At 46.6% G+C, this 12,905-nt stretch overlaps 1 long non-coding RNA gene and 1 pseudogene across 1 annotated transcript in view; both read right to left on the bottom strand.

Annotated features, from left to right (window-relative positions):
* The window catches only part of LOC126237075 (uncharacterized), a 143,173-nt gene extending 132,689 nt beyond the window's left edge, over nt 1-10,484 (bottom strand). Inside the window, exon 1 of the long non-coding RNA XR_007545026.1 lies at nt 10,361-10,484. This is a non-coding gene — a long non-coding RNA (uncharacterized LOC126237075). The remainder of the gene's footprint in view (nt 1-10,360) is intronic.
* On the bottom strand, nt 5,407-5,524 carry LOC126238057 (5S ribosomal RNA; annotated as a pseudogene).
* Nucleotides 10,485-12,905: the final 2,421 nt, after the last annotated feature.

A 12,905-nucleotide genomic window follows, 5' to 3' on the forward strand; every position in this document is an offset into this window, starting at 1 on the left:
TGATATATGATTGAAGGTCATGTGACCACTGTCAGGTTACATCATGACCTGGAAATGACATGCACAATTGACTAAGATGTGTGGGGGATTCCCCTGGGTGACACTGATCAACTCCTGGGAGTTCCTGGGGAAGGGGAGCGTGGGGTGATCAAAGAGCCTAACACTGGATGTGTAACCTAATACCCCTTATATTATCAGCAACACCCAACTATATTCTGAATCCTCAATGCTAATCCTACTGCAGGGCAATGCTCATAACTCATTATTACACTGCAAGAAGAGCTATAGCAAGGAGCACAAAAGGTGATGTATAATGGCACCCAGAATGTCATTCTGCAGACTCTACAATATGGAGTAATAAAATGCAGCATCCGAGCTCCACCACTCCAAGGCACCATTACTGATGACAATTGCAGAGACACAGGAAACCATCTGTCCTCGAGGCGCCATTATGTGTACAGGACTGTTGACACCTGAAGTTAAACGAGGGCAAATGGCCACCTAAACTGCTAAGTGATGTAATGTCTGACTTTAAACGCCCCTGTTTCAGATATTTTCTCCTCATTGTCTGGTCAGTCCATCTGCATCGCCGATACCAACAGAATAACAGTTTCGCTAGTTACAGGTTATCTCTGCTGGTAAACCGTTATGGGTGCATGGTAGAAGACTTCAGCTACAAGAAGCAGCCTGCCAGCTGTGGGTGGACTTCAACGCTCCACAGTGCCACTGCCGACGTGTCACAGCCTTGACTGATAGGAGGCGCAGACCTAATGAGCCTTCCGCTTGTGAAGGGCCAAACTGGCCGACTGAAAGCTGTCATAATTTTGTTTGGGCACCTGAGTGCCATCTCCCAGGCTCTATGTGTACCACATTTTGGCTATACACTGTATGGACTGATGGAGCCCTGGTCTACTGCTTTCACAGCAACAGCCATCCGTAAGATTCTGTAGGTATCTGTTCAAGCACAGCCGGCCGGGGTGGCCGAGCGGTTCTATGCGCTTCAGTCTGGAACCGCGCGACCGCTATTTGAACCATTGTTTTGTTCAAGCACATGACCCTCCTCGAGAGTACTGAGGCTCATCATATCCACAGAGGCATGTCCATGGGCATCCTCGATAGTCGCTGGTACCACACCCCATGCTGCCTCACTGTCAAGCAGTGTGCCTGAGCTGCTGCTAGCTTCTGGAGTGCTGTGCCTGGCATTCCTTGCCGACGCCTGAGCAAGTACTGCAGGCTATTTCCAGAGCGCCAGAGAACACAATATTCACTGTAGCAATCATGAAAGTAAAATTTTATTACAGATACCGTTATTTCACTGACGCCTTTAGGTGTAACACTGCAACACTCACCCGCCCTCAGAGCTAAGCCTTCGACACTTTTAACATCATCACCTTACCCATCCAATCTCAACGCACACTGATCCTCTGACCTAAAGGGTAATCATTATATTTCAAAGAATACCCATCAATACAAAGGAACATTACAGTTTTTTGTCACTCTCTGAAAGTTTGCACAACTGTGCCTCTGCACTCTCACACAAATTTCTAAAAAGTTTGTACTTTGCTGTTATTCTACTCAAGTTCATGAACCAGTGCATCTGCCATCGACTATAGCTCTCCCAGTTCTGGTGTCCCTTTTGGGCCTCATTCTCTTGCCTCACGACGATGAAGGCCTGCTATTGTCCTTTTTCTCAACTACTATTGTTTTCCTGAATTGTATCCTTTCTTATATAAAGATGATTTACAAAAATTTAATTCCTCCATCTAAATTATTATTTAGTTTACCTATTCTTGTTCCATTTTAATCCTTAAGACATTTCAACAGTCAGCGGGTTCTGAAACATCATCTTGTTTGCTCATCATACAACAGTCACGATACTACTTGGCTTATGTGCAACACTTTGCCGACGAAAATAAAAATGATTTTTTGCCTTTTACAAAATGAAGCATAATGATTACCCAATACCTCAGCCCCCAGCTAAATGTTTTGCAGACTGTGTAAAGGTAAACGTGAAACTGCTTCAGGAAATAAGAAGAATAACACTGCTGTCCAAAACGAACTCAGTAATGTACATGAACAGGAGACACACAAATGTATAAATGTACATACAAATGTACAAAGTAATCGTCACTAGCTGTTAATAGCTTTATCCCACTGTGAGACAAGACGGTCAGTACCATGATGGAAAAATGTTTGTGGTTGCCTACAGAACGTTGATTGCATCAGGGGAGCACCTGCTCGTCCAAAGCACGAATTACTTTCTTCAGGGCTCCTAAAACTTGGAAATCACATGGGGAGAGACTGGGACTGTACGGAGAGGCAGGTCTACATGTTGCGAAGTTTGTTTCGACTACACTGCAGAAGTTGCTCGATAATGCTCACCAACACGTTGCCAGGGTTCTTTGTACCACGCTGAAAAAGTGTCGCTGGGAAGCCCTTACACATTCTCCCTATATTACGGATCTTCCCCATGCGATTCCACATTTCTGGAGCCCAGAAGAAAAACATTCGTGGCCGTCGATTTGTTTCGAACGAACAGATGCATGCCTGCATACAATCATGGTTTCGTAGGCCCATCGAACATTTTTCACTGAAGGCATGAACCGTCTTGTCTCACGGTGGAATAAACGTACTAACAGTTATGGCGATTAGTTCTGAAACAATATACAGTTTACTTACTTTTTTCCACCTGTCTGGGTTTCATTTGAGTGCCCCGCATACCTTTACTGTCGTTCAAAGTGATAACCAGTAGTTACAACACACTTCTGACATCGGTTGCTAAATTATTGGCAACTGTCAGCAAACGTTATGGAGATGAGATCTGGTGCTACCAGTAAAATCCAAGCGACAATCAGTGGTATGGTCTTTATATATACAGTTTACTTACTTTTTTCCACCTGTCTGGGTTTCATTTGAGTGCCCCGCATACCTTTACTGTCGTTCAAAGTGATAACCAGTAGTTACAACACACTTCTGACATCGGTTGCTAAATTATTGGCAACTGTCAGCAAACGTTATGGAGATGAGATCTGGTGCTACCAGTAAAATCCAAGCGACAATCAGTGGTATGGTCTTTATCGTCTTTCCTGCCTCCCTCGAGACCGATGACCTCACTGTTTGGTCTCCTCCCCCAAATCGACCACCGAGCGAGGTGGCGCAGTGGTTAGACACTGGACTCGCATTCGGGAGGACGACGGTTCAATCCCGCGTCCGACCATCCTGATTTAGGTTTTCCGTGATTTCCCTAAATCGCTCCAGGCAAATGCCGGGAAGGTTCCTTTCAAAGGGCACGGCCGACTTCCTTCCCCGTCCTTCCCTAATCCGATGAGACCGATGACCTCGCTGTCTGGTCTCCTTCCCCGAAACAACCAACCAACCCAAATCGACCCAACCCGCCTCCCTCGGGTAGAAAACCATGACGGATCAAGCCCTTACTGTGGAAAAATGCAGTCAACATCGCCTTAATCTTGGATGTTATCAACTGACTTCTTTAGGAAGGTGCGGAAGTGATAAAACCATGCCGCAGACTGTCGCTTATTCTCCAGTCCGTATTGATAGCACCAGGCCTCATAGCCTGTAGTGACGCGGATATCCAACAAAGCGTGATTTCTGTGCTTCGAATGATTCTGCAAGATGCACTTGCTGACAGTTTCCAACAGGATTTCAACCGACGTCAGAAGTGTGTTGCAGCTAAAGGTGCTACTTTCAAGGACATAAAGTTATTTTGAAACTTCCTGTCAGATTAAAACCGCGTGCCGGACCGAGACTCGAACTGGGGACCTTTGCCTTTCGCGGGCAAGTGCTCTACCAACTGAGGTACCCAAGCACGACTCACCTCCTCTCCTCACAGCCTTACTTCTGCCAGTACCTCGTATCCTACCTTCCAAACTTTACAGAAGCTCTCTTTCGAACCTTGCATAAGTAGCACTCCTGAAAGAAAGGATATTGCGGAGACATGGCTTAGCCACAGCGTGGGGGATGTTTACAGAATAAGATTTTCACTCTGCAGCGGAGTGTGCGCTGATATGAAATTTCCTGGCAGATTAAAACTGTGTGTCGGACCGAGACTCGAACTCGGGACCTTTGCCTTTCGCGGCCAAGTGTTCACCAACTGAACTACCCAAGCACGACTGACGCCCCGTCCTCACAACTTTACTCCTGCTAGTACCTCGTCTCCTAACTTCCAAACTTTACAGAGGCTCTCCTGTGAACTTTGCGAACCTTGTGGCTAAGGCATGTCTCCGCAATATCCTTTCTTCCAGGAGTGCTAGTTCTGCAAGGTTCGCAGGAGGGCTGCTGTGAAGTTTGGAAGGTAGGAGACGAGGTACTGGCGGAATTAAAGCTGTGCGGACAGGGCGTGAGTCGTGCTTGGGTAGCTCAGTTGCAGAGTGAAAATCTCATTCTGGATAAAGTTATTTTGTTTGTAACTGTTGTTTCCCTATTTTCTGAGACCATTCACCGAACTTTTCAGCCGCACCTTGTATCCGTGTATGTGCACAGCTGTTGCTAACGGAGCCATATGGCGTTTGCTTTTTATGGCGAACCTTTCCACGTTCAACTGTCAATTACTTTTGTTATTCTGATCCAGGTATAGATTATGTCAATTTCCTGGCTGTACGCTGGTCAGTGGTTTACCCACCCGAGCCACCTGTGCCCGTGGGAAGGTACGCGGGCTGGAACAGCTGCTGGAATTTCCTGCAACGTTCTGCGTAAAACGCGTGAGAGACCACACTCTCCGCTCGCACAATGCAAACATACCAGACCGTTTTCATAGCGGGCGGACAACGCAGTGCCGGTGCGGGCTCTAACTGCGAGAAACGCTTGCTTGCATCGGGAGGAGTCTGTCCCGCACGTCGCTGCGATTTACTCGGTTGGAGGAACTGAGGAGCAGCGAACTACTAGGTTGACGGTTCCACTATTTGTTTCGCACGCACAGGCTCAAAAGAGTAACTAATTCTTCCGATATAATTACTGAAACGTTCACCAGAAATGTCGGCTGACCGTTTCTGTGCCTCACAGCCTGGGCAGCTTATTGAATTGGTATCCTGAAAGCTTATTTTGCGGAACATGGCTGGCTCCAAGTTGAGAAACCAAATGAAAAAGAAGTTAACTTGGTCAGAAATCGGACGAAAAGTGAACAAAACAAGTAAGAAGAAACGGCGTTTGCTACAGAATACATTTGTATTGTTATGTAATAAAAGAAAAGCACTCCGTCTTCAGGCCACGAGTGGCCTACCGGGACCATCCGACCACCGTGTTATCCTCAGAGGAGGATGCGGATAGGAGGGGCGTGGGGTCAGCACACCGCTCTCCCAGTCGTTATGATGATATTCTTGACCGAAGCCGCTACTAAACGGTCGAGTAGCTCCTCAATTGGCATCATGAGGCTGAGTGCACCCCGAAAAATGGCCACAGCGCATGGCGGCCTGGATGGTCACCCATCCAAGTGCCGACCACGCCCGACAGCGCTTAACTTCGGTGATCTCACGGGAACCGGTGTATCCACTGCGGCAAGGCCCTTGCCCCATTGTTATGTAATACATTTGTAAATATATTTGTACTGATTCTTTGACAGCAGTAGCCGGCCGCTGTGACCGAGCGGTTGTAGGCACTTCAGTCCGGAACCACGCTGCTGCTACGGTCGCAGGTTCGAATCCTGCCTCGGGCATGGATGTCTGTGATGTCCTTAGGTCTAGGGGACTGATGAACTCAGATGTTAAGTCTCATAGTGCTTAGAGCCATTTGAACCATTTTTTTGACAGCAGTGATAATGAGTTGAATGTAATTATTGCGATGAGTACAGTGAAAGACGATTAAAATTCAGTCCATTGAAGTGATCAGTGATTCTACATCACGCGGTGAACTGCTCAGCTTTGATATATCCACCGACATCTACCAAGGGTATCACGGAGTCCTTGGGCAGTTCATTAATTAGTGATAAGTGTGCGTTATAAGGATCGATCCTCCGTATCATCGAGCAACGGTTTTGTTACTAAAACGTTATAGGCCCCTACTTCGAGATGTAAGAACGTTTGTCTCTCTGCTTTGCACTTCCTGACTACTCTTCCCAGTAATAGACCGTCTTTGTCCTCTTCCCTAACTACCATGTACTATCGGAGTGCCAAAATTGACAGGTTTTAGATCGATCACTGCACTGTACGTTTTCCTTTGCTGCCTCCGCTACTACTGTCGCGCCGCACTGCACTGCGCTGGAACTCGCGTCGCGCCAATGAACCACACAATATTGCTCTCTTGCAGGAAAAACTGTAGCACTGACTGACTTCCAACAAACATAAAAATACATTCAAACCTTTCCGAAAATTCTTCTCGCTTGCTACCCCACAAAAAGCTGAAAAGGGAAAATGTGTGCCTCTTACTAAATTTCTGATGTTGATTTGGTAAAAGTTTTGCGTTCGACGGTCGTGACGACCACGGCGGACAGAGCCATCACACCGACGTCATCTCAGACGCCGTCGCAATCTGTTCCACCGCGCGACCGTGGCGCGGGGCGCGGACGGCGGAGGGAGCGCGCCGCGGGCGGAGGGTATTTAAATCGGCCGCCGCCGCGACCGAACCCAGTTCCCTCTGAGCAGCCATAGCGTACGGATCTCCGTGCCGGCACGTTCACAGGAGCTCAGTCCGTCAGTTCACCTGATGATGGCGACATGTATGATCGCCGAAATATTGTGCCCGTTGGACACTATAGACCGGCAGCACACCTGTGGATATTGTGGTGTCACCGCTAGACACCACACTTGCTAGGTGGTAGCTTAAATCGGCCGCGGTCCATTAGTACATGTCGGACCCGCGTGTCGCCACTGTCAGGATCGCAGACCGAGCGCCACCACACGGCAGGTCTAGAGAGACGTACTAGCACTCGCCCCAGTTGTACGACGACGTTGCTAGCGACTACACTGACGAAGCCTTTCTCTCATTTGCCGAGAGACAGTTAGAATAGCCTTCAGCTAAGTTAATGGCTACGACCTAGCAAGGCGCCATTAACCATTTGTAACGTTGCATGTACCTCAAGATAGAGTCTCACTTGTATCATCCAGAATGCTGTATACCAAAGGACAATATAAAAGTTAAGTGTTCTAGTAGCTACGTTCTTTTCTTTATCACATTCATTACGAATCCTGTTCCAGACTTAACGCCAGACGGCGTGAGTTGACGCGTGCCCTTTCGGCTACTTCACTGTGGACTGGCTGCCTTAACAGTCCACTACAGATATTTTGACTATCAAATACGCCGGGAGAAACTCAAGAATCAAAGCTTTTCTTAAAAGCTTAAATGTTCCTCTATCTAAATCATATTCCTCAAGCCACCTATTGGTGTGTGGCGGAGGGTACTTTCGGTACCACTATCTAATCCCTCCAACTCTGTTCCACTCGCGTATAGTGCGTGGGAAGAATGATTGTCGGTAAGCCTCTGTATTGGCTCTAATTTCTCGAATTTTCTCCTCGTGGTCAATACGCGAGATGTATATATGTGTGTGTGGGTGTGTGTGTGTGTGTGTGTGGGGGGGGGGAAGTAATATGTTGTCCGACTTCTCCTGAAAAGTGTAAAATAGTGAATCTCTCCGTAATGCACAACGCCTTTCTCGTAACGTCTGCCAGTGGAGTTTGTTTAGTATCTCCGTAACGCTCTCTGGCCAGCTAAACGATCCCGTGACGAAACGCGTCGCTCTTCGTTGGACCTTCTCTATCTCCTTTATCAGTCCTACCTGATACGGTTCCAAGATACATGAACAATACTTAAGAATGGGGTGAACTAGCACCTTATAAGCCACTTCTTTCGTGGATGATTTCATTTCCTTAAGATTCTTCCGATGAATCTGAGTCTGGTATCTGCTTTCCCCACTATCTGTTTTATATAGTCAATCCACTGGAGGTCGCTTTGGATAGTTACGTCTCGAAATTTTACGGCACACGCTGTCTCCAACTGTTTGTCATCAATAGTGTAGCTGTACAGCGGCGGATTTCTTTTCCTATGTATGAGCAATATGTTACATTTATTTACGTTCAGGGTCAACTGCCAGAGACTGCACCATTTATCAATTCTCTGCAGGTTCTGCAAATTCTTACTATCTTCTGGCGTTGCTACTTTGGCATAGGCAACTGCATCATCTACGGATAGCCTTAAAGAGCATCCGACGCTTTCTACTAGATGGTTCAAATGGCTCTGAGCACTATGGGACTCAACTGCTGAGGTCATTAGTCCCCTAGAACTTAGAACTAGTTAAACCTAACTAACCTAAGGACATCACAAACATCCATGCCCGAGGCAGGATTCGAACCTGCGACCGTAGTTTCTACTAGATCATTTATATATATGTAAACAGCAACGTTCCTATCACACTTCCCTGGCCGGCCGCTGTGGCCGGGCGGTTCTAGGCGAATCAATCTGGAACCGGGCGCCCGCTACGGTCGCAGGTTCGAATCCTGCCTCGGGCATGGATGTGTGTGATGTCCTTAGGTTAGTTAGGTTTAAGTAGTTCTAAGTTCTAGGGGACTGATGATCTCAGATGTTAAGTCCCACAGTTCTCAGAGCCATTTTCGAACACTCCCCTTTGGTATTTCGGATATTACCTTTACATCTGTTGATATAGTTCCGTTACGAGCGACGTGTTGAGTTCTATCTGCTAGAAAGTCTTGAATCCAATCGCAGATCCGCTCCGATACTCCGTAAGCTCGTAGTTTTTTTCATTAAACGGCAATGCGAGACGGTGTCAAATGTCTTACTGAAATCAAGGAACACGGCATCAACCTGAGCGCCGTTGACCACTGCGCTGTGGGTCTCATGGAGGAACAGAGCGAGCTGAGTTTCGCAGGGTCTCTATTTGCGGAATCCATGTTGATTTTTATAGAGCAGATGTTCATTTTCCAAAAACGTCATACTTTTTGAGCTTAAAACATGTTCCATAATTGTACAACAGATTGACGTCAACGATATAGGTCTATAATTGTGTGGATCTGTCTTACGGCCTTTCTTCAAAACGGTAATGACCTGCGCTTTTTTCCAGTCGTTAGGTACCTTTAGTTTCTCAAGAGATCTACGATAGATTACTGCAGTTTTTTTCCAGTCGTTAGGTACCTTTTGTTGCTCAAGCGATCTACGATAAATTACTGCTAGAAGGGGAGCAAGTTCTTCAGCATAATCTTTATAGAATCTTATAGGAATCTCTGGTCCAGGAACCTTTCTGCTACTAAGCGATTGTAGCTGCTTTTCAATTTCGCAAATGGTTATCTCGATATCTGCCATTTCGATGTTCGTACGAGGAGGGAGGGACACTGAATTAAAAAAGTTCTCCTATCACTGTGTAATGGTTCTTTATTTACGTGACCAATACGGGGCTCCAACCCCAGTTCTCGATACCAGTAATATCGTACTACTTTTCTGCGAAGTAACAGACAATATTCACATTTGGTTTTATTAATGTATAGGTACCCCGATGTATTGATATATTACAGTGATATGGTTCTTGTGCGTATTCATTTCTGTGAGACTGTCATAATCTTTGACTTACTTGAAACCGTTTTGGCGCGAATGCGCACAGAGAGCAGTCTTTGTTTCACTTTGAAGGAGTTGTTATTTCGCTTTGTAAAAGAACAGTCAAGTCTTGTGTTTGGTTAAAGTGGAAATTAAATATATGTGAAGATACAAAACTGTTTTCTTGATTCTGTCACAATTAAGAAGAAGTATATGTGAATGTATAAGAAGTTTAATAAAAATGTGGATCGTGAACACCAAGTCAAAAATTATTTCTACCAATACTATTGTTCTGATCTGGGATTGTTTGATCATTAAGAATTTCCTGAAAAACGCATTTGTTAGGTCTTCAAATATTGCTAAAATACAATCTGGACCTTCTAGCCGTCAAAGTGGAATCACCCTAGAATCAACAAGATGAGCCATAACAACTTCGACGAAATCTACGTGGGAATCCATTCAAGATAAGTGCCAAAATTAATGACTTTTTTTACAGTGACTTCATTACTTCCATTCTGACGATACCATCCACAGTCAATAACTTTGTTGTTGTCCGATAAAGCGAACGTATGCTGCATGAGCAACATTATTAATCTGACTTCTAACCTACGTTGCAAGTGGTGGTATTGTTAGAACTGTCATGTACAGTTGTCAAATTATATTAAAAAAACGGCACTTTAATTTTTACGTTTTGAAGAGCACCGCCCAAACCTAGGCACATGTTTCACACAGCGCCCTGCGGTCCGCATCGGACAACGAAAGACGAAAGCGTATTCTGTAGCACACTGCGATAAATTTCCACATCTAGGAAAACGTACCTTAAGGGATTAGTAAAGAACGCCACCATAGTAGTGACGGTGGGAAGACTCACGATTCGCAGGAACTCCGCGAGCTTGCTGTCGCCCATGATCTCGGCCTCGGTAGCGGCCTCCAGCAGCGCGAGGCGGGCGTCCTCACGGCCGCGCAGGAAGACGAGCGCCTTGGCCTGCAGCACGAGCGCCAGCATCTGCCAGGGCACGGCGCCGGCCGCCACGGCCGCGTGGTAGCTGCGCAGCGCGCGCGGCGCCGCCCGCGAGAACTCGTGCAGCGCGAGGCGCGCGCGCGCCACGTCCGCCAGCAGCCACGCCTGCAGCGCCGGGCAGCGCGTCGTCGGCAGCCACTGGTCGCGCTTCAGGATCACCTTCCTGCGCACGGCCGCCGGTGCCTGCCTTCAGTACGCTGCTCTTTCCTTTCTTTCTTAAATTCATTACCTCTTTTTTAGCCCCAAAAAATACACTGGTGTCCCAAATTAAAGCAACAAACGGAAATTTTGCCAGGTTACGTTTATTTTATACGTAAATTGAAGGGGGATCACTTCTATCAGCTGCAGTGGAACTCCATGCAGTTGCGATAACGCTGTGTTCCGGATGGCGCAGTGATTGCCGCACCTGCCTAGTACGCAGGAGATCCCGAGTTCGAATCCTGGTCCACTACACGTCTTCTCTCGTCGCTGCTGACTACTCTTAATGTCCCGCTCCAGCTGATAGCATTGATCCCCCTTCAGTTTACATATAGTGCTTCACAGCTTCGGGAGCTGTGTGGTGTCTATTCTTTCGAAGCAACAGACACCATGCATTCAAATACACTACTGGCCGTTAAAATTGCTACACCAAGAAGAAATGCAGATGATAAGCGGGTATTCATTGCACAAATACTGGGTGGCCCAAAAAGGATGGTCGGATTTGAACTGCGTAGTACCATTGAAAGGTGAGGAGGGGGGACCACTGCCGGCCGTCTGCAAGTCGGCCATTACACCCAGTTTGCCACGAGATGGCGCAGTGGACGGTCGAGCATCGTGTTTTTGCTGTGGAACAGTTTTTCAGAAATGATGAATCGTTTATTACTGTGCAACGATTGTTTCGATTGGTGTAGCGCGTGATGGACCCATTCCAGATCGCAGATCCATATCACGTTGGGTGACTGCATTCCGGACAACAGGGTCTGTCAAAAGTGGTAAATCTACAGGGCGTACACGTACGGCAGTTACTCCACAGAACATTGATGATGTTAGAGCGTCAGTGCTGCAAAGCCCGCGTCGTTCCACTAGGCGTCGTGCTCAAACTTTAGGCCTCAGCCGTAGTTCGTTGCAGCGTATTTTAAGCCGTGAGTTACAGTTTCACCCATACAAAATTATGATCACGCAAAAGCTGTATGATCGTGATTTTGAGCAGCGAAGACGATTTTGTGAATCAATGCTTGACATCTTGTACTCTAATAATGATGTTGTGCTTCTTATGTCAGATGAAGCCCATTTCCATTTAGACGGCTATGTCAATAAACAAAACTGCAGGTACTGGGCAGCAGATAATCCCAGAGAATTGCACCAAAAGCCTCTTCATAGTGCTAAGGTAACAGTCTGGTGTGGAATTTCAAGATTGGGGATTGTTGGTCCTTATTTTTTTGAGGAGAACAACGCTACAGTCACAGTGACCTCGAAACGTTACGTTAATATGCTACGTAGCTTTTTGGTGCCGAAACTGCGAGAGTTACATGTAAATCGAGATCGAATTTGGTTTCAACAGGACGGGGCCACGGCCCACACAGCCAATGACTCCATGTGTGTTTTAAGGCGGATGTTCCCCCACCACATCATCTCGCGTTTTGGAGATGTCCACTGGCCCGCGAGATCACCTGACCTCTCAGCCTGTGATTTTTTTCTTTGGGGATACCTAAAGTCAAAAGTCTACGTACAGAAGCCCCGAAACTTAATTGATCTGAAGGAGGCAATCAGTGCGGAAATTATGGCAATTCAAGAAGAAACAGTAGTGAAAGTGATGGAAAATTTCGAGGAAAGACTTGTGGAATGCATCACCGAGGAGGGACACCATCTTCCGGAAGTCATTTTCCGTACATGATTTTTTGTGGTTAGTTCTTGTAATTGGGTGCCTGGGAGCATTTAGTTACGTAATTGAATAAAATTAATTTGTAAAACTGATGGAGTTATAGTTATTTAAAATGTGACCATCCTTTTTGGGCCACCCTGTATATTATACTAGAACTGACATGTGATTACATTTTCAAGCAGTTTGGGCGCATAGATCCTGAGCAAACAGTACCCAGAACAACCACCTCTGGCCGTAATAACGGCCTTGATACGCCTGGGCATTGAGTCAAACAGAGCTTGGATGGCGTGTACAGGTACAGCTGCCCATGCAGCTTCAACACGATACCACAGTTCATCACGAGTAGTGACTGGCGTATTGTGACGAGCCAGCTGCTCGGCCACCATTGACCAGACGTTTTCAGCTGGTGAGAGATTTGGAGAATGAGCTGGCCAGGGCAGCAGTCGAACGTTTTCTGTATCCAGAAAAGCTCGTACAGGACCTGCAACATGCGATCATGCTTCTGAAATGTAGGGTTTCGCAGGGATCGAATGA

Source organism: Schistocerca nitens, chromosome 2 (assembly GCF_023898315.1).
Source record: "Schistocerca nitens isolate TAMUIC-IGC-003100 chromosome 2, iqSchNite1.1, whole genome shotgun sequence".
NCBI classification, from domain to species: Eukaryota; Metazoa; Arthropoda; class Insecta; order Orthoptera; family Acrididae; genus Schistocerca; species Schistocerca nitens.